The sequence below is a fragment of the Schistocerca americana genome, chromosome 2 (assembly GCF_021461395.2).
Source record: "Schistocerca americana isolate TAMUIC-IGC-003095 chromosome 2, iqSchAmer2.1, whole genome shotgun sequence".
Lineage (NCBI taxonomy): Eukaryota > Metazoa > Arthropoda > Insecta > Orthoptera > Acrididae > Schistocerca > Schistocerca americana.
Genome location: NC_060120.1, coordinates 240,567,046 through 240,589,212, shown reverse-complemented (window position 1 = coordinate 240,589,212; position 22,167 = coordinate 240,567,046).

Sequence of the window (22,167 nt, the reverse complement as noted above, 5' to 3'; positions counted from 1 at the left end):
GCACCGTTGATTTACTTCTTCATCCTTTCGAAATCCGAGCTTGCGCTGCGTCTAATCACAGCACTGTTGACGGGACTTTACATTTTCATTTTCCTTCTTTCGATAGCGCTTACTCAACGTCCCTGTTTTACTTGCTTTTCTTCTAACTTGTCTCTTTCGCTTATTTTGAGGTGGGACACACACAGAATTTTTCAGGAACTCAATTCCTATGCAGATATTACGTAAGTAATTTCTGAAGTTCTGTTTGGATTACTTTACTTCCAACTATTAACATTCCAATTGTAACACCGCCTCCTCCTCGTCGAGGATACTAGTGGCGCAAAGAACGGCCGATTTCTGTTTGTATATTAAAACCAAGTGACGTCACACCTCTGGCAGAATTACACTGCAACGAAAATTTTCTTAAATTCGCTACGAGTTTCGATGCGTATCGCTCATATATTGCACCCTCCAGGAGAAATCATCTCCTTGACGGGGTTGAATCATTTTTGCATTTGAACACAATCGATCTAACCACAGTCTTGAAAGACTCTTCTGTATTCAGGGAACTCTTATATCCCGCTATATTCTCTTAAGGATGCTATCCCCTTAAGATGGCGTTGTTATGTGATTAAACGATACGTTGATATACACTCCTGGAAATTGAAATAAGAACACCGTGAATTCATTGTCCCAGGAAGGGGAAACTTTATTGACACATTCCTGGGGTCAGATACATCACATGATCACACTGACAGAACCACAGGCACATAGACACAGGCAACAGAGCATGCACAATGTCGGCACTAGTACAGTGTATATCCACTTTTCGCAACAATGCAGGCTGTTATTCTCCCATGGAGACGATCGTAGAGGTGCTGGATGTAGTCCTGTGGAACGGCTTGCCATGCCATTTCCACCTGGCGCCTCAGTTGGACCAGCGTTCGTGCTGGACGTGCAGACCGCGTGAGACGACGCTTCATCCAGTCCCAAACATGCTCAATGGGGGACAGATCCGGAGATCTTGCTGGCCAGGGTAGTTGACTTACACCTTCTAGAGCACGTTGGGTGGCACGGGATACATGCGGACGTGCATTGTCCTGTTGGAACAGCAAGTTCCCCTGCCGGTCTAGGAATGGTAGAACGATGGGTTCGATGACGGTTTGGATGTACCGTGCACTATTCAGTGTCCCCTCGACGATCACCAGTGGTGTACGGCCAGTGTAGGAGATCGCTCCCCACACCTGATGCCGGGTGTTGGCCCTGTGTGCCTCGGTCGTATGCAGTCCTGATTGTGGCGCTCACCTGCACGGCGCCAAACACGCATACGACCATCATTGGCACCAAGGCAGAAGCGACTCTCATCGCTGAAGACGTCTCCATTCGTCCCTCCATTCACGCCTGTCGCGACACCACTGGAGGCGGGCTGCACGATGTTGGGGCGTGAGCGGAAGACGGCCTAACGGTGTGCGGGACCGTAGCCCAGCTTCATGGAGACGGTTGCGAATGGTCCTCGCCGATACCCCAGGAGCAACAGTGTCCCTAATTTGCTGGGAAGTGGCGGTGCGGTCCCCTACGGCACTGCGTAGGATCCTACGGTCTTGGCGTGCATCCGTGCATCGCTGCGGTCCGGTCCCAGGTCGACGGGCACGTGCACCTTCCGCCGACCACTGGCGACAACATCGATGTACTGTGGAGACCTCACGCCCCACGTGTTGAGCAATTCGGCGGTACGTCCACCCGGCCTCCCGCATGCCCACTATACGCCCTCGCTCAAAGTCCGTCAACTGCACATACGGTTCACGTCCACGCTGTCGCGGCATGCTACCAGTGTTAAAGACTGCGATGGAGCTCCGTATGCCACGGCAAACTGGCTGACACTGACGGCGGCGGTGCACAAATGCTGCGCAGCTAGCGCCATTCGACGGCCAACACCGCGGTTCATGGTGTGTCCGCTGTGCCGTGCGTGTGATCATTGCTTGTACAGCCCTCTCGCAGTGTCCGGAGCAAGTATGGTGGGTCTGACACACCGGTGTCAATGTGTTCTTTTTTCCATTTCCAGGAGTGTATAACAGATTCTAAACAGAGGATGCTGTACACCGTAAAGAGTGGAACAAATTCATCGTTGGGAAAAGTGTTGGCGGCTGCTTTTTGGGAGTCATACGCTTTCTACACCTACATCTGCGTACATGCGCCGCAGTACGCCATACGGTGCGTGGAGGAGGGTACATTGTTCAACTGCTAGTCATTTCCTTTCTAGTTCCATTCGCAAATAGAACGAGGGAAAAACAACTGTAACTGTCTGTATACCTCTGTACAACCGCTAATTTCTCTTAACTTCGTGGTCCTTGCACAAAATGTTTGTTGCTAGTGTAGAATGGTTCTACAGTCAGCTTCGAATGTTCTCTAAATATTCTCAAGAGAGTTCCTCGAAAAGAACGTCGCTATCTTTCCAAGGATTCCTATTTGAGTTTCCCAAGCATCTCCATAATGCTTGCGTGTTGTTCGACCCTACCGGTAACAAATCTTGCAGCCTGCCTCTGATTTGTTTCGATGGCTTTCTTAACCCCGACCTGGTGCGGATCCTGAACACTTGAGTAGTTCTCAGTAATAGGTAGCACAAGCGTTCTATATAGTGCCTCCTGTCTCCTTTACAGGAGAACCACACTTTCCTAAAATTCTCCCAATAAACCGAAGCCTACCATTCACCGTCCCTGCCAGAATACTCACGTGCTCGTTCCATTTCATATCGCTTTAAAAGTTACGCCCAGATATTTAAACGACTTGACTGTGTCAAGAAGGACACTAGTAATTCTGTATCCGAACATTACAGGTTTGCTCTTCCTACTCATCCGCATTAACCTACAAAAAAAAAAAAAATGGTTCAAATGGCTCTAAGCACTATGGGACTTAACTTCTGAGGTCATCAGTCCCCTAGAACTTAGAACTACTTAAATATAGCTAACCTAAGGACATCAAACACACCCATGCCCGAGGCAGGATTCGAACCTGCGACCGTAGCGGTCGCGCGGTCCCAGACTGTAGCGCCTAGAACCGCTCGGCCACCCCGGCCGGCATTAACTTACATTTTTCTACATTTAGAGCTAGCTGCCATTCATCACACGAACCAGCTCCTATCCTCCTACAGTCATTCAACTTCGACACCTTCCCGTGCACCAAACTTTATTGTAACATTCGCATAGAATATTGAGGCCAGGAGTGGAAAAGACTGTTCCACGAAGGCAATGCTCTCATACACATATTGGTCATAATAATGACGAGAGAGCATATTTGGCCTCCGAAATATCTACCCTATTTTCGGGATTCTGACACATGTGAGACATACGTAACTTTCAAGTAGACATGGAAGGAAGAATTAAATAGATAAATATATTTACTATTAAAAACAGTCTTGATCACGATTTATTTAACAAGGTGACCGGTTTCGACCACTACTGTGGTCATCTTCAGACCATTGAGTAGGAACCCCTTTCTGTTGGAGAATCACAACTGTTGTGATTCTCCAACAGAAAGGGGTTCCTACTCAATGGTCTGAAGATGACCACAGTAGTGGTCGAAACCGGTCACCTTGTTAAATAAATCGTGATCAAGACTGTTTTTAATAGTAATATTTTACAAGACATTGATCACTGCTGTTCCCGTAATGCATTCAAAAGTAATAAATATATTTTGTGGGAATACGACAACGGGGTTTCCCTGAACTAAAAGCCTTGAACTCTGCGGATATTATAACGGGAAATCAAAAAGTTTCCGTTTAAGGGCGTTGCTGCAGCGTATATGCAACGTAGTGCGACTCAGATACTGGTATGTAAGCACCGACATATAGGCTAAGAATTGGTGTTGGTTTCGTGTTTCCGACGTGCATGCGGTAAATGCGGAAATGTTTGCTATGGCAATGTTACTACCAAAAGGCACCCGGACGGGACCAACAAGTTCTTATTTTCTTCTTGGTTGCTGTTAGACACCTATCGAAGAATGAAGAATGTGTATGAGGCAGCATGTCTGTGGAGAACCACTCTGTGGAATAGTGCGCCGAGTTCCATGCTGCTGGCGGTTCGACAGAAGACGCTTTTCGATCTGCTAGGCCAGCCCCACCCATTACGGACAAGTGGAAGACTCTCGAACACTCGCCCTATAGTCCTAACCTCTACCCATCCGCTTATCGCGCCTTCGATTCCTTAAAAAAGGCCTTGCAGGGTCTACGATTGCTGTCGGACGAGAATTTGCAGCAGACACTTCCGGACTTTTTCACACAGCAGGACATAATGTTTTACCAAACTTGCTGCATCGGTGAGATTATTGACTCAAATTTTATCTTGTAAATATAATTTTGTTCTTTTTTTCTACGAAACTAGTTATGTATATATGATGTTAAGCAATTCTATCATACTCGTACCTTGCTTTGGGGCAGCCGGCGGTCTTTTGTACTCTTCTGACGCCACCTCTCGATTCAGAGCGGGCGTTTTGAGTTCTGTGTGTAGCAGGAGGATAACTACGAAACTGCATCCCAAGACAGTGGAATTCAAGCTGTGTAACAATATCGTTAGTACTTCGTATACGTCTTTATGGTTTAAGGGGCTCGTGCACTTCCAGATCAAAAATGGTTCAAATGGCTCTGAGCACTATGGGACTTAACATCTTAGGTCATCAGTCCCCTTGAACTTAGAACTACTTAAACCTAACTAACCTAAGGACAGCACACACATCCATGCCCGAGGCAGGATTCGAACCTGCGACCGTAGCAATCACGCGGTTCCGGACTGAAGCGCCTAGAACCGCACGGCTACCGCGGCCGGCGCACCTCCAGTACTTGTTCTGTGTTCCACAGAAATAAATTTTATTAAGTGCCATCGTGCATTATGGAAGAGGTCCAACAATTCCCGTTACAAATGCTGACCCTCATCACGTTATAGCAGCGAACAGTTTCGTCTGATCAGAGCATATTTTCTCATGTCACGTAGCAAAATTATAGCCTGCAGATAATTACACAGAGAGTCTCTAAATTTAACTTCATACATGCGAGCTAACATCCCAAAGGTGTTCGGGATCACATGCAGTTCCTCTTCGTCGAAATGTCTTGGCTCAAACTCGTCTAGGGGTTGAACCGCACGTGTCACATTACACGTCCTAAATTAGACACTTGTGACCCTTTGGTTAAATTGTCTGGCTGATGGCAAGTTTGCGAAATTGTATGAAGTTAATATGACATATAGTAACAGTGGCATCGGGAGTAAATTAACGACCCATAAATGATGTAGGCCACACAGTTGCGATTTGGTTAGAATAATGTTTATTCACAAAGCAAAGTAATAGCGAAAGTGGTCGTATTTAGAGTTACTATTACACTCGAGCGCAGATCCATTTGACACAGTTCGATCATTCACAATCTCATCGCGAAATACAGGTTATCTACGCGAAAAGTTAGAGTTCACACCATGCCCGCGGCTGCTCACCGCTCAGAGACTAAGTCCCACGACACCACACCACGCGAAATATTCTAACAAGGGAACCTCCCCAACACAACCCCCTCAGATTTAGTTATAAGTTGGCACAGTGGATAGGCCTTAAAAACTGAACACAGATCAGTCGAGAAAACAGGAAGAAGTTACGTGGAACTATAAAAAAAAGAAGCAAAAATATACAAACTGAGTAGTCCATATGCAAGGTAACCAACATCAAGGACAGTGTGAGCTCGGGAGCGCCATGGTCCCGTGGTTAGCGTGAGCAGCTGCGGAACGAGAGGTCCTTGGTTCAAGACTTCCCTCAAGTGAAAAAGTTTACTTCCTTTCTTTTCGCAAAGTTATGATGTGCCCGTTCCTTCATTGACGTCTCTGCTCACTGTAATAAGTTTAGTGTCTGTGTTTTGCGACCGTACCGAAAAACCGTGCGATTAGTAGACGAAAGGACGTCCCTCTCCAATGGGAACCGAAAACATTTGATCGCAATGTCATAGGTCAACCGATTCCTCCACAGGAAAACACGTCTGATATATTCTATACGACACCGGTGACGGCATGTGCGTCACATGGCAGATAATAATTGTCTGAAAATAAAAAATTAAACTTTTCACTCGAGAGAAGACTTGAACCAAGAACCTCTCGTTCCACAACTGCTCACGCTAACCACGGGACCACGGCGCTCCTGAGCTCACACAGTCCTTGATGTTGCATATCTTGCACATGGACTACTCAGTTTGTATATTTTGCTTATTTTTTTCATATTCCACACAACTTCTTCCTGTTTTCTCGATTGATCTGTGTTCAGTTTTTCAAGGCCTATCCACTGTGCCAACTTATAACTAAATCTGAGGGGGGTGCGATGGGGAGGTTTCCTTGTAAGTCGTTTCACTTCTTAGCTACCTAAAGACCGACTGTCCAATTTCGTGTCTCAGTCCGAACTGAACCCTTTCGTGTCTCCAGTCGACTGCCCGTCTCCGGCCGCGTTTCCCGCGCGCCGAACGTCGTCACTCAACTGACTAGTGCTGTTTCCTTTCCTGAAGCCGTCCATCTGATTGGCTACACATTATTGTTCTCTACTTTAAATTTTAACATACTTAAATAATCAAAGCTTGACCACTTTCACATTCTAAATAAAGTAACAATAATATCCATTACATAATAAACGTTAAATTGTTTTGCATAAAACCAATACAATTTCCTTCTTAGCTTTGAATGCCACGGCCAGTAGCCTTGCACCAATGTGCTTCCTGATAAATAAATTAAGAACAACATTTACTATTATGCACTAAACTTTACAAGAAATATTATATTACATAATGATTCAACAAGGTGTCGCTGTCATCGTTAGATGTGTTTTGTGTGCAGGAAATGATGCTCTGATGCTTAATTGTAAATACCGATAATTTAAATTAACTACATCTTTTAAACAAATAAAGTTACAGAGTTGATATTTACAACGTTTTTCATTTTAATGATGCGCTTCTATATGAAATGTCAATCGTTAAGATCGAACAAAGCGTTCAGATTGTAGCATTCAGCTCTTTACTACAAAACTTGTTAGTTTCACTTTAACAGTAAATCTTAAATTATTATAGATATAATCAGTATTCGAGTTTTATTGGGATCACCATGAAAATTTTTGGAGGATGGCAGATTAAAATTACTGTGGCTTGATTCCCTGCATTACTACATAATGAAGTAGTTTCTATAAATGTTTCCCTTTATAGCCGATCTTAGGTCCGCCATCTTTAACACTGATATGTCTCCTCGGCCACAAAAGCCTTCCACTGGGTTTCCCTATGACGTAGGTTCTCGTCTGTCTCACTCGCACACTACAGCGCTTAGGCTTCAATAGACAATAGACGCCTGTGAGTTTCCCCATCTCGTGGTAAATCTGCGCCCTTTGTGGCGTCCGGTCCTGGACAAGAGGGTTCGTTTCACAATTCCTGCAGGCTAACTCTTTCGGCCATATACTTAAATAAGAGCGAAATGCTCGTTAACTCACATACTGTACCGAGAAAACGTTCTATAAAATATCTGTCTTCGTAGATTTTATAATGGCGTATGACTCGATCGTCCGTGACATGTTACTCCAGATACTGGCAGAAAGGCGAGGTGACGAAAAACTTCTACTGATTATAGGAGCAACCCCTGACTAATACAAAGCGTAAACTAGCATTTCACAGATATTTCTCTAAGCCCACACTTAACAGTTCAGTTGAAGTATGAACATCACTAAAAAGAGGAGTAACAGAAGCTGAACCGACAAAAGGAGGAACAAGGAAGGTAGCTGCGAAGAAACCTTGGATAACAGAAGAAATACGTCTGTCTTCTATTGACGAAAGAAGGAAATTAAAAAAAATGTTGAGGAAGGAAGACAGAAATACATTACTTCTGAATTAAATAAACTGGAAGTGCAGGAAAGTCAAGACGAAATGTTTGCAGGTAAAATGTGAAGACATCGAAAAAGAAACGGTTATCGGAAGGCCTGGTTCAGCAAATAGAAAAGACAAAACAACCTTCGGTGAAATTAAAAGCAAGAGTAGCAACATTAACAGTACATTGGGAATTCCACGTTTGAACGCAGGGCATATAGCGGATAGGTGGAAAGAGGGACTGAAGGCCTTTATGTTGGGAAGAACTTGTCTGATGTGATCCAAGAATAAATGGGAATCGATATGGAAAACATAGGAGTCCCAGTATTAGAGTTCCACAAAGCTTTGGAAGGCCTGCAGTTAAGTAAGGCACAAGGGGCAAATAACATTCCTTTGGAAAAATTATTGGGAAAAGTAGAACCAAACGACTTTTCAAGTTTGTATGTGCGCTCTATGGACTTTTGGAGAAATATGATCTACCAAATCCTGAAGAGAGCAAGGGCGGGTAATTGCGAGAAGTATCGCATAATCAGCCTAACAGCGTAGACATCCAAGGTGCTGACAAGAGTAATACACAGAAGCTTTTCTTCCGAAAATTTAGGATCTGTTAGATGACTATCTGCTTCGTTTCAGGAAAGGCAGGGAAAGTCTCTACAGAAGCAGTTATGAGGTTGCACTTGGGCGCACAAAAGACACATTCAGAGGATTTGTCGACCCAGAAAAAGAGTTGGACAATGTGAAATGGCGGAAGACATTCTAAATTCTCAGGGAAACTATACAGAAGTGCTGCAGTATACAAGAGCCAAGAAGGAAATATCAGTTATCGAATTTAATTTAAGGAAGACATTTCTTAAAATGTATATTTGAAGCGTAACATTGTACATCACTGAAGATTAATTCTTGAAATTGAAGGCCTCGGGAACGCGAATTTTTGTGTAAACTCCGACGTGCTGTGGCCCATGTGTCTGGCCCTACTTATCATCCCTTTTTGGTATACGGTTAACTCGCGACGTACTGCTGCTTTCATCAAACATCTGTCTGTAACAAACTGCTCAAATACCGGGTCTACACTCACGACGTACGCCACACCCAGTCGCAACGTTCGGGAGCCATACATGGCAAATCTTCGACGGGACAGTCCTTTCCAGGAATTTGGCCACTGTGCTTGATTGCACAAGAAAGAGATAACGATGTTTTAAACATCTAATTCATTTTCAATACCTCTGAGATTTTTACGGCATGTTGATACATTCATGTAATTTTTTCACATAACCTACATCTCTTTTAACCTTCTTACGCCACTGTGGGACTAATGTCCCCGTACCTGTATGGGAGAAGTCTGGATCAGAACGTTTGCACCACTTTCTACACTACTGGACTTTAAAATTGCTACACCACGAAGATGACGTGCTACAGACGCGAAATTTAACCGACAGGAAGAAGACACTGTGATATTAAAATGATTAACTTTTCAGAGCACTCACACAAGGTTGGCGCCGGTGGCGACACCTACAATTGCTGACATGAGGAAAGTTTCCAACCGATTTCTCATACACAAACAGCAGTTGACCGGCGTTGCCTGGTGAAACGTTGTTGTGATGCCTCGCGTAAGGAGGAGAAATGCGTACCATCACGTTTTCGACTTTGGTAAAGGTCGGATTGTAGCCTATCGCGATTGCGGTTTATCGTATCGCGACATTGCTGCTCGCGTTGGTCGAGATGCAATGACTGTTAGCAGAATATGGAATCGGTTGATTCAGGATGGTAATACGGAAAGCCGTGCTGGATGCCAACGGCCTCGTATCACACGGCAGTTGAGATGACAAGCATCTTACCCGCATGGCTGTAACGGATCGTGCAGCCACGTCTCGATCCTTGAGTCAACAGATGGGGACGTTAGCAAGACAACAACCATCTGCACGAACAGTTCTACGACGTTTGCAGCAGCATGGACTATCAATTCGGAGACCATGGCTGTGGTTACCCTTGACGCTGCGTCACAGACAGGAGGGCCTGCGATCGTGTATGGGGTGCCATTGGTTACACGTCTCGGTCACCTCTTGTTCGCATTGACGGCACTTTGAACAGTGGACGTTACATTTCAGATGTGTTACGACCCGTGGCTCTACCCTTCATTCGATCCCTGCGAAACCCTACATTTCAGCAGGTTAATGCAAGGCCGCATGTTGAAGGTCCTGTACGGGCCTTTCTGGATACATAAAATGTTCGACTGCTGCCCTGGCCCACAGATTCTCCAGAGCTCCAATTGAAAGCGTCTGGTCAATGGTGACCGGGCAACTGGCTCGTCACAATACGCCAGTGACTACTCTCGATGAACTTTGGTAGCGTTTGAAGCTGCATGGGCAGCTGTACCTGTACACGCCATCTAAGCTCTGTTTGACTCAATGCCCAGGCGTATCGAAGCCGTTATTACGGCCAGAGGTGTTTGTTCTCGGTACTGATTTCTCAGGATCTATGCACCCAAAATGCGTGAAAATGTAATCAAATGTCAGTTCTAGTATAATATATTTGTCCAATGAACACCTGTTTATCTTCTGCATTTCTTCTTGCTGTAGCAGTTTTAATGGCCAGTAGTGTAGCTGTCTTCGCAAGGGAGCCACCATCTTCAAATCCCGTTCTGAGAAGGAATTCCTTCAGTTCACCGAAGAGTAGGTAATGATACGACATCAAATAAGGGCTTTAAGGTGTGTGTTTCACTTCACAATTCATACATTGTTAATTTTAAGCATTTCTGTGTCACCATTAGTTTTTAGTTTACTGTTATATGAAGGTCTCTCATTGTTGAACCTTATTAATATATAACGGCTATTTTGCGTCAACATCCGATCTATCACGAATCGGAAACCACAGCGGAAATAAAAAATGTATTATTTGCAACATTTAGCTATACAGTCCAGCTACTTATCTATCTAGCTGCCTCTCTGATTTGAACATTTGTCGTAGTGTGGTACCAAGTACACAACCTCTTCATCATAGAAAGCAGTCACATTCTATTTCCGCCATTTCCGTACACTGGTCTGCAGCTGACTGTCAACGCAATAATTCTGTTCTCATGTGAGTGAATAGATTAAAATCATATGAATCCTAGGCCGAGGTATATGGTGGGTGATCAAACACTTCTCATCGAAAATGCTGCAGAAGTGTCTTTATTGCTCCTGTAATCCGAGAGTTGAAATGAAGAAGGAAACGCAAAATAGTTAGGTTTTATGAGTTGCATGAAATCAGGTGGAACGTCCTAACAGGCACTACAATCTTGGCGGAAGATACGGTTATTGTAGGCATCTTTTCGACCTCACTGTGCACTTTGAAAAGTGCGACATGACGCGGTAAACAGACATACTAGAAACACTGTACAAAACATCTTCACAAATCACCTGACTTTCATTGTGGATTCAGTTTCCCAACCATTCGGAGGTTGGGTGGGAAAAAGCCCTCGTAATAAGACACCAAATAAGTTTAATCTTATATACATGTACAACTTAATATTGTGAAAGCACGATCTGTTTTAGTTAGATGGTGAGACATTTGTAAATGGTAAACGGCAGCAAATAAACTAAATCAGCTAACACTCTCAGAATGCACCTGGCACAAACCTTTTCTCAACTTCAACTGTCTCTATAGTCTGCGCACACTCACCTCCCCTACTTTCAGTCGAGTTGACAGTCCACTGCTATGCGTTTGTCAACCAAAATTAAATTGTGAATTCGCTGCACATTGTCAAGAGTCTGCTCAGTGCTTGATATGGCGCTGCACGGGAGGTCCCGAATATTGGTGAGTAAGCATTCACCAAAAATTCTGCCTCCCCAACGACTAACTGTACTTCGATCAACACCGTCGTCCCCATACACCTTCTTCAGTCTCTTATAAACGTTTTTCAATGTCTCTTTCTCACCTTACAGGACCTCTATGTCGGCACATTGTACCAGACGAACATCGATTGCAGCACACATCACAGAACACCAAAGAATGCACTGTCTGTTATGCAATATAGAATAGCACGACAGTAGCGCTCCTAGTGGCCTGACAGTGAAATTCGAATACGGGAAAATATGGTCCGTCAATCTATTTTCATGGTATGCTAAATGTATGTATTACTTGATAATGTTTTTCATTTAACTTTATGTATTTTTAATTAACAATTTAATTCTATAAAAAGCAAGAAAAGTACTAAATTCTGAAAATTGTCTGGTTTGTAGTAGCAAACGACCCACTACAGTTACTAAGGTGGACCTTGTAGATGATAAACTGCACACATAGAACGATTTTCTGACATTGCAAATTAACGTATTCCAATAATCCCCATCAATAATTAAGATTATCTTCTCGTAGCTAGGTTCACAGCCATATAAATTTAGTAAATGACATCGTGGTCGCCTCTAGACTGTAAAATTATTTGTTTGTAAAACACAATACGGCAATTTTGGCTGTGCAGCCATTACCAAGTGAAAATAATTTTGCGTTAGTAAGAGGGTTGACAAAAGTAATGCCTTCACCTTTGTAGCTCTTCAACAGTTGGCAGCATTGGTATGCGGCAGGTACTGGCTTGTTCCGTAGCCTCTTCTCTACAGCTCCAGTTGGCGGGAAGCCTTAGCATTCAACGGTTGTGTTGTTACAGTGTAAAGTATGGAACCCTGCGCAGACGGTCGCTCATTGCGATTTCAGCAACGTGTAGTCATTGAGGTATCACCCCAAAGGAGGTTCATTAGAGAATGAAAGCAATTTATGGTGATTGTGTTGATCGGGAACATCTGACCTGTATGACAAAGAGTTGGACGCCCTGTGACAGCAACCACCGAGTTTCACGAGCAAAATGTTGACAGATTGATTCAGGACGATCGTCGTATCACTCAGAGAGAAATTGCAAGCACAATCGGCATTTCACAAGAACGTGTGGGTCACATTATTGCTTTGGTTGGCTATCGGAAGATCTGTACATGATGGGTACCCCAGATGCTGACTCCTGAAATGAAAGTGCACAGATTTGAAATTTGCCAGGAACTCCTCTAGTGTTACGAGAATGAAGGTGACGCCTTTCTCCATTCAGTTGTACTGTTAAACAGGAACAAATACAGTTGAGTTCACAGAACATCATGCGACTTTCAATCACGGAACAACAGAACGATATGGGGAAGGATGGATAAATTTTTCAGCGCTCTAAGTGGCGTGGCAGCGAACCATGGTCGTGTTGCCGCAAGTTCCTCTTATGAGTGTCATCCATTATCAGTAAATATGTACAGAGTGAGCATTCGGATGTACAGAACGAAAATTCTGTCACAAAGCCTCCTGCAGCTCAAGTCCCGTGATTCTGGGACGGCATATTTTAGCCCTTACACCGCTTAGCTGATTCTGAGTGCTATTACTTTGCTGCTACAGACAGATCACCTTCAGAAGTACCGTGAAATTTTGTATACGTGCATTTGAAACTTGATACTAGGAACAGAAGTTGGACCGAGCGAGGTGGCGCAGTTGTTAGACACTGGACTCGCATTCGGGAGGACGACGGTTCAATCCCGCGTCCGGCCATCCTGATTTAGGTTTTCCGCGGTTTCCCTAAATCATTCCAGGCAAATGCCGGGATGGTTCCTCTGAAAGGGCACGGCCGACTTCCTTCCCTAATCCGATGAGACCGATGACCACGCTGTCTGGTCTCCTTCCCCAAACAACCAAGCAACCAACAGAAGTTGGCTTAAAGATGTGACGAGTAATGGTAATGTACTTTTCCGCCACGGTATCACAGCTCAGGTTCCACTTCTTTTTTTTGGTAACGCGATAAGAAGTAACAACCAGCAATATTTCTATTTCATTTATTTATACTGTCGCGTCTCTGTTCTAATTAATCAACTTACCAACGACACTATAGACGTCGCCGACGTATCACGAAAAACAAAGCATCTGGAGATATGAAACTGTTACAGTAAATACGGTAAGCGATTTGCTCCACCAGCTTGTTCATTATTATTTTCAGTTATTCTTTATTTAACCCTCTCCTTTTTATAGCCGAGTAAAATATCTATAACACTTTCCACCATCTAATCAGAAAAGTAAAACCATACGTCACGCAAAAAAAGATCAACACACTGATAGTGGAGTAATTAAAAAAGTGACAACCAGCAATATTTTTTTTAGGTTTTCTAGTGCACTGACTCGTATTGTCGAATCTATTCTAATTAATTACGCTACAAAGACGCTGTGTAGGAAACTGTCTCATGGAGAAATACTTGGATACACACAAGGGTTCTTAATTTCCTCCGTTTTATGCAGGTGTTTAAACCTGAATAAACTGGAGGAAAATAGTGAGATTACCATGAATAAATTTTGTCTGCATATGAGCATAATACCAGTATATATACACTGATTGGCAGTTCGCTCAAACACATTTGCAAATCTATCTAGCACTTGTAAACACATGGTCATAAAATATCAGAAATTATCACTACAACACAAGACATTGTAATACAGTGTCTCAATATTTTTCAACATGCAAAGTACGTCGTATCAATATGACATTTACAATCGTAGATTTGCTATACATATCGGTGTAGCCGCGCGGCCTGAGACGCCTTGAAAGGTTCGCGCGCTCCTGTCGTCGCAGGTTCGAGTGCTCCCTCGGGCATAGTTGTGTTTGTTGTCCTCAGCGTTAAGTTAGATTATGTAGTGCGTAAGCTTAGTGACGGATGATCTCAGTAGTTTGGTCCCATAAGACCTTACCACAAATTTCCAAAATTTCTATACATACCTATGAAAAGTAAACAGGTCCGCCTTTCACATACTTCTTTTTACATCTGAAGCAACTACAATACTGCACCATAGCTGTCACTGTAACTTAGATGTGCAGAAACGTATATAAAATAGAGCGAATACGTGCAGTATTCAAGTATCGTTATTACCACAAATTGTAGACAAGCAGTTTCGTCCCAAAATCACGTAACTAGCCCGGTTTGATGTTGATAACATGCGCAGTAGACAACGTTCACTCCATGGATAAACATACTATGTGGTATCGTCCTGGCAGCCATCTTGAGGGAGGCGTCGACAGCGCGCGACTTGCGGAAACGCGTTAAATATAATTTGAATGCGAAAACGGGGAAAACGTCTCTATGACTTCCGTGATTAGCAAAGATGTAGAACGGAAGTCGGATTTCTGAAGCAGATATTTTGCATTTCAAGTAGAGTTACCCTCGCATTTATTGTGGACGACGCAAGTCGCTGATCGCCCTGCGCCAATAAACACTCTCCGATGATTTTGCAGAGCTATTAGAGGCCTTTGACATACTACAGTTTTACAGCAGAAGACACGTGGGTAGTCTCGTAATACGCAGCGCGTGGTATTAAGGTGTACGGGAGAGATCGACACGCGTCATTCAGCCGCGTCCGTTTACGTTACTTCCCGCGCTGCTTGTTGACGGATGGGCGCCAGCCCTGCCCATTGTTTACGTGCTGGCGCTGCCGCCGTGTTTTTGAATACAAGCGAGCAGAGACACGGAGTGAAGCGGCGCGCGTGGCGCTTGCGACGGCAGGTGGCTTTGGGTCGGGGAGGGGGCAGAGGGGTAGGGGAAGGGGCAGGGGACGCCGGCGCCGGCTCTGGGGGAGCGCCGCGTCGCTAGGCAACCGTACAGCGCTGGCCAAGCGCCGCGCAGCGTCCGGCGCCGCTGTAGCGAGCCTGCTAAAACTTGGACCCCTCTCTTCCCTGCGGGGACACAACCCCTTCTGTAAGCACCGACCGAAAAAAGATGCCGCTGTAATTGCCTGAATGCGCTGAACGCGTCCACAGTAAGTGCGGATCGCTAAGTAATGCAGGAGGAAAGTGCTTGAACGTGGCACCCCGGAAGGCTTCGTAAACCGCCGACGGGTGTTCCCGCACAGTTTCGCATCTGGTGAACGCGTGGAGTACCATTCATTATCTCGACGTCAATCTACATTTACATGTGTAACCCGTAATGTAAGCTACACATTGAATAGGATGGAGGATATTTTGTACCAATTTTAGCGATACTTCCTACGGACCCTTTTGCAGATACTTAGGTTGGAGTCCGCAGCTCGTGGTCGTGCGGTAGCGTTCTCGCTTCCCACGCCCGGGTTCCCGAGTTCGATTCCCGGCAGGGTTAGGGATTTTCTCTGCCTCGTGATGACTGGGTGTTGTGTGATGTCCTTAGTTCTAAGTTCTGATGATCATAGATGTTAGGTCCCATAGTCCTCAGAGCCATTTGAACTTAGGTTGGAAACAAACAAGGGGAAAACAAAGGGAATCCATTAACATAAATTTTGGTTGCACTAGACACTTAATGCAGTCAGACAGCCTACTTACACTGCTATTTAAAATGGTACAATAAACTCCCTTGAATTACTGACCCTGTGAATGTAAAGATTTGTAAATTACTCGTGGAATTCTTGTTATTAAAAATTGATCTACGACTTTGTGTGTGAGTGTGTGCGCGTGTGTGTGTGTGTGTGTGTGTGTGTGTGTGTGTGTGTGTGTGTGTGTGTGTGCGTGCGCGTGATTTCGTGCACGAGCGCGGGTGTGTGACGCATGTTTGTTTTGCTTATTTAGAAACTACGGTATTAAACTAAGAAGCAGAATTCTTTTGGCGTCTGTGCTATTCAAATATCATTAACGTGAATGAAATTTATGTTTTGAGTTATTTAGCAATTTGAGGAAAACGGATCAGTGTTCTCTTCACAGGAAAGAAAGCCTCTTCTTTTTAAAAATTCAGGTGATGGTTTTTTTTAAGTAAACAATTTGAGAACCGTACCACACATGAAAACTGCGTACTGAACCTCAACATCAGCGCAAGGGTTAAAACCGACAGAGATGGCTCAGTGGTAAGGCACTCGACCCGCGTTCGTGATGATGTCGCTTCAAATGTTTGCTCGACCTCTACCCTTTACGTTTTCTGTAGTTTCCCTAAATCGGTTAGCTTCCCTAAATCGTTAAGAGTAGTGACAGGTTTGTTTCTTTGATGAAGGATATAGCCATGTTGTCTCCTCTAGTGTTATCTGACGTAAACTCGGACTCCACCTACAGTCCTGGAAATTGAAATAAGAACACCGTGAATTCATTGTCCCAGGAAGGGAAAACTTTATTGACACATTCCTGGGGTCAGATACATCACATGATCACACTGACAGAACCACAGGCACATAGACACAGGCAACAGAGCATGCACAATGTCGGCACTAGTACAGTGTATATCCACCTTTCGCAGCAATACGGGCTGTGGAACGGCTTGCCATGCCGTTTCCACCTGGCGCCTCAGTTGGACCAGCGTTCGTGCTGGACGTGCAGACCGCGTGAGACGACGCTTCATCCAGTCCCAAACATGCTCAATGGGGGACAGATCCGGAGATCTTGCTGGACAGGGTAGTTGAGTTACACCTTCTAGAACACGTTGGGTGGCACGGAATACATGCGGACGTGCATTGTCCTGTTGGAACAGCAAGTTCCCTTGCCGGTCTAGGAATGGTAGAACGATGGGTTCGATGACGGTTTGGATGTACCGTGCACTATTCAGTGTCTCCTCGACGATCACCAGTGGTGTACGGCCAGTGTAGGAGATCGCTCCCCACACCATGATGCCGGGTGTTGGCCCTGTGTGCCTCGGTCGTATGCAGTCCTGATTGTGGCGCTCACCTGCACGGCGCCAAACACGCATACGACCATCATTGGCACCAAGGCAGAAGCGACTCTCATCGCTGAAGACGACACGTCTCCATTCGTCCCTCCATTCACGCCTGTCGCGACACCACTGGAGGCGGGCTGCACGATGTTGGGGCGTGAGCGGAAGACGGCGTAACGGTGTGCGGGACCGTAGCCCAGCTTCATGGAGACGGTTGCGAATGGTCCTCGCCGATACCCCAGGAGCAACAGTGTCCCTAATTTGCTGGGAAGTGGCGGTGCGGTCCCCTACGGCACTGCGTAGGATCCTACGGTCTTGGCGTGCATCCGTGCGTCGCTGCGGTCCGGTCCCAGGTCGACGGGCACGTGCACCTTCCGCCGACCACTGGCGACAACATCGATGTACTGTGGAGACCTCACGCCCCACGTGTTGAGCAATTCGGCGGTACGTCCACCCGGCCTCCCGCATGCCCACTATACGCCCTCGCTCAAAGTCTGTCAGCTGCTCGTACGGTTCACGTCCACGCTGTCGCGGCATGCTACCAGTGTTAAAGACTGCGATGGAGCTCCGTATGCCACGGTAAACTGGCTGACACTGACGGCGGCGGTGCACAAATGCTGCGCAGCTAGCGCCATTCGACGGCCAACACCGCAGTTCCTGGTGTGTCCGCTGTGCCGTGCGTGTGATCATTGCTTGTACAGCCCTCTCGCAGTGTCCGGAGCAAGTATGGTGGGTCTGACACACCGGTGTCAATGTGTTCTTTTTTCCATTTCCAGGAGTGTATGTGTGTACTCCCCACACCCTTTTTTAACTCCCTATGCACAATCATGGTGCTACCTGTATTGCTGATAGCAAATTGAAAATTACGAGTGAGTCCTTCCTTTGATTTCATGCGAGTTTTAAACTACCCTCTGCCATGCTCGACGGTCACTTCCCGTCAGAACGTGAGGTATGCCTCGTCTGTGTTCACCTGTAGTGGTTTCTTCGCTTTTCCACTTCACGCTGACAGCACTAACAGTTGACTTGGTCAGCTTAGGAAGGGTAAAAATATCCCTCATGGGTTTGTTACATAGGTGAAATCCAGTGAGTGGTCAATGTTGGAAGTCAGTGAGCCTTCCTGACCCACCCATGCTGCTGTTACTGCTTTTCTGGTGATAATACAATATTCCACACCTCCCTTTATGCTAGCGGGTCCGAATGTCATGGCGTCTAGTAGTAATTGTTGCTCGTAAACCTTTCACGGTATAAGGTCGTGTTCCACGAAACTGTTCCTAACGCTTCGTCCAGATCTGCGCTGGACATCTTCAGAGGCGTTGCTCCTCCGTCGAGTCTTGCCGACACAAGTCGGAGACTCGTTTCCAGTCATCTATTGTACCAAGCGTCGATCTTCACACCACCTCAAACGTCGCTTAGCAATGACCACAGAAATTTATGAACTCCACACCCCTGAAGACTCGACGGAGAGGCAACATCTTTGAAGATGTCCAGCGCAGTTCTGGACGTAACTTTGGGAACAGAAGAGTTTCGTGGACCACGACCTTATACCCCGAAAGATTTAGGAGCATCATTGTCATCCGATCATGAAAGCCTTCATTCTATCATCTTTGGTGAATTCCGCGTCACATAACGTCTATGGTGACAATCCTTGCTTCTTTGTTGTCATCAGACTACCCGTTTCGGTTTATAATGACCATCTTCAGATCTGTTTTATGAAAAGATGAATGTGGTCATTATAGACCGAAACCGATAGTCTGATGACAAAAAAAATAATTGTGACCATAGACGTGAAGTAAAGGAAATTTATTCTAAATTCGGGTCACTGTTCAATTTCCGACTATGTCGCAGCTTATGGTACTCTTCGAATACAAGTTCTCTAAATTTACCCAACAGGGCAGCACGAGGACTAGCTCTACATCTACATACATAGTCCGCAAGCCACCGCACGGTGCGTGGCGGAGAGTAAGCTGTGCCGCTACATTTCCCTTTCTGTCCCACCCGCAGATAGAGCGAGAAAAAAACTACTTTCCATATGACTCCGTATGAGCCCTAATCTTCGTATCTCATCTTCGTAGTCCTACGCGAAATGTATGCTTGCGGCAGTAGAATCTTTATGCAGTCAGCTAAAAACGTTGGTTCTCTAAACTTTCCCTGTAGCGTTCTTCGAAATGATGACTTCTTTCCTCCAGGGATTCGAACTTGAGTTCTCGAAGCACTTGTATGCTGATCGGACCTATCGGTAACAAATCTTGCAGCTCGCCTCTCAACTGCTTCGATGTCTTCTTTCAATACGACCTGGTGCGGATACCACACACTCGAGCAGTACTCAAGAATAGGTGGCATTAGCGTCCTAAAAGCGGTCTCCTTTACAGATGAATCACACTTTTCCAAAATTCTCCCAATAAATCACGGTCGAACGTTCGGCTTCCTTACCACACTCCTAATATGCTCGTTCCATTTCATATCGCTTCGTTACGTTACCCGAAGATTTTTAAACAACGTGACTGCGTCAAGCCGGACACTACTAATGCTGTATCCGAACATTAAGGGTTTGTTTTTCCTACTCACCCGAATTAACTTACATTTTTCTTTATTTAGAGCCACCAGTCAGCCATCACACCTACTATAAATTTTGTCTAGTCTTCTTGTATCGTCCTACAGTCACTGATCTTCGACACCTTCCTATACGCCACAGCATCATCAGCAAACAACCGTAGGCTGCTGCACACGCTGTCCACCAGATCAATTATGTATATAGAAAATAGCAGCGGTCCTATCACACTTCCATGGGCCATCACTGATGTCGCCCCTGTCTCCGATGAACACTCACCGTCGAGAACAGCATTCTCGATTCTGTTACTTAAGAAGTCTTCGGGGCAATCTGATGTGATCAAAAGTATTCGGACACCTGGCTGAAAATGACTTAAAAATTCGTGGCGCCCTCCATTGGTAATGCTGGAATTTAGTATGGTGTTTGCTCACCCTCAGCCTTGATGACAGCTTCCACTCTCGCAGGCATACGTTCAATCAGGTGCTGGAGGGTTTCTTGGGGAATGGCAGCCCATTTTTCACGGAGTGCTGCACCGAGGAGAGGTATCGATGTCGGTCGGTGAGGCCTGGCAAGAAGTCGGCGTTCCAAAACTTCCTTAAGGTGTTCTGTAGGATTCAGGTCAGGACTCTGTGCAGCCCAGTCCATTACAGGGATATTATTCTCGTGTAACCTCTCCGCCACAAGCCGTGAATTATGAACAGGTGCTCGATCGTGTTGAAAGATGCAATCGCCATCCCCGAATTGCTCTTCAACAGTCTGAAGCAAAAAGGCGTTTAAAACAGCAATGTAGGGCTGTGCTTTGATAGTGCCACGCAAAACAAAAAGGGGTACAAGCCTCCCCCATGAAAAACACGACCACATCATAACACCACAGCCGCCAAATTTTACTGTTGGCACCATACACGCTGGCAGGTGACGTTCACCGGGCATTCGCTATATCCACGCCCTGCCATCGGATCGCCACGTTGTGTACAGTGATTCGTCACTCCACACAATGTTTTTCCACTGTTGAATCGTCCAATGTCCACGATCCTTACACCAAGTGAGGCGTCGTTTGGCATTGAACGACGTGACGTGTGGCTTATGAGCAGCCGCTCGACCTTCCGCCTAACTGTCATAGTACCTGCAGTGGATCCTGATGCAGTCTGGAATTCCTGTGTGATGGTCAGGATAGATGTCTGCGTATTACACTTTACGGCCATCTTCAACTGTCAGCGGCGTCTATCAGTCAACAGACGAGGTCGGCCTGTACGCATTTGTGCTATACGTGTCCCTTCACGTTTCCACTTCAATATACATCGGAAACAGTGAACCTAGGGATGTTTAGGAGTGTGGAAATCTCGTGTACAGACGTATGACACAAGTGACACCCAATCACCTGACCACGTTTTAAATCCGTGAGTTCCGCGGAGCACGATGTCTAATAACTATTGTGCCCCGTGATATGGAGTACCTGGCAGTAGCTGGCAGCACAATGAACCTCATATGAAAAACGTATGTTTTTGGGGTATCCGGATACTTTTGATCTCATAGATGATCGGGGAGCCTATTCCTTATGCTCGTTCCTTCGTTAACAGTCTGCATTGGGATACCCTGTCGAATATTGTTCGTAATTCTAGAAATATGGAATCTGCCTGTAGCGTTTCATCCATAGTTCGCAGTACATCATGTGAGAAAAGAGCAAGTTGTGTTTTGTGATGACCTCAACCCACAGGAAAAATAATTATCAAAATCTGAACTGTGAAGTCATCCAGAATTCTAGTTAGAAAACCACACTCTTTGTTATACTTCTCAACTGGTCAAGATCCCACTTTGTTTATGAACTGAAAACTCTAATATTCAAGAGAAACTGCTCTGAAATTAACCTGAACCGACAAAATTGTGTAAATATTCTCTGAAACTTCTAAGACATCTAAGACAATATCTGAAAGGAATTAGAAAAAGTGACAAAATTTCGTGAATCACACACAATACTGTTAATAATTGCATGAACACTGAGGGGGGGGGGGGGGGGTTTACCATACATCTACCCACTTTTGAGTATAACCAGTGTCTCTTAATACTACGACTCGTAGCAATACAGTATCAAAAACTTTTATTACTAGGTAAACAGTCCCTACGTGATTTGACAGCTGACATTTATAATTCAC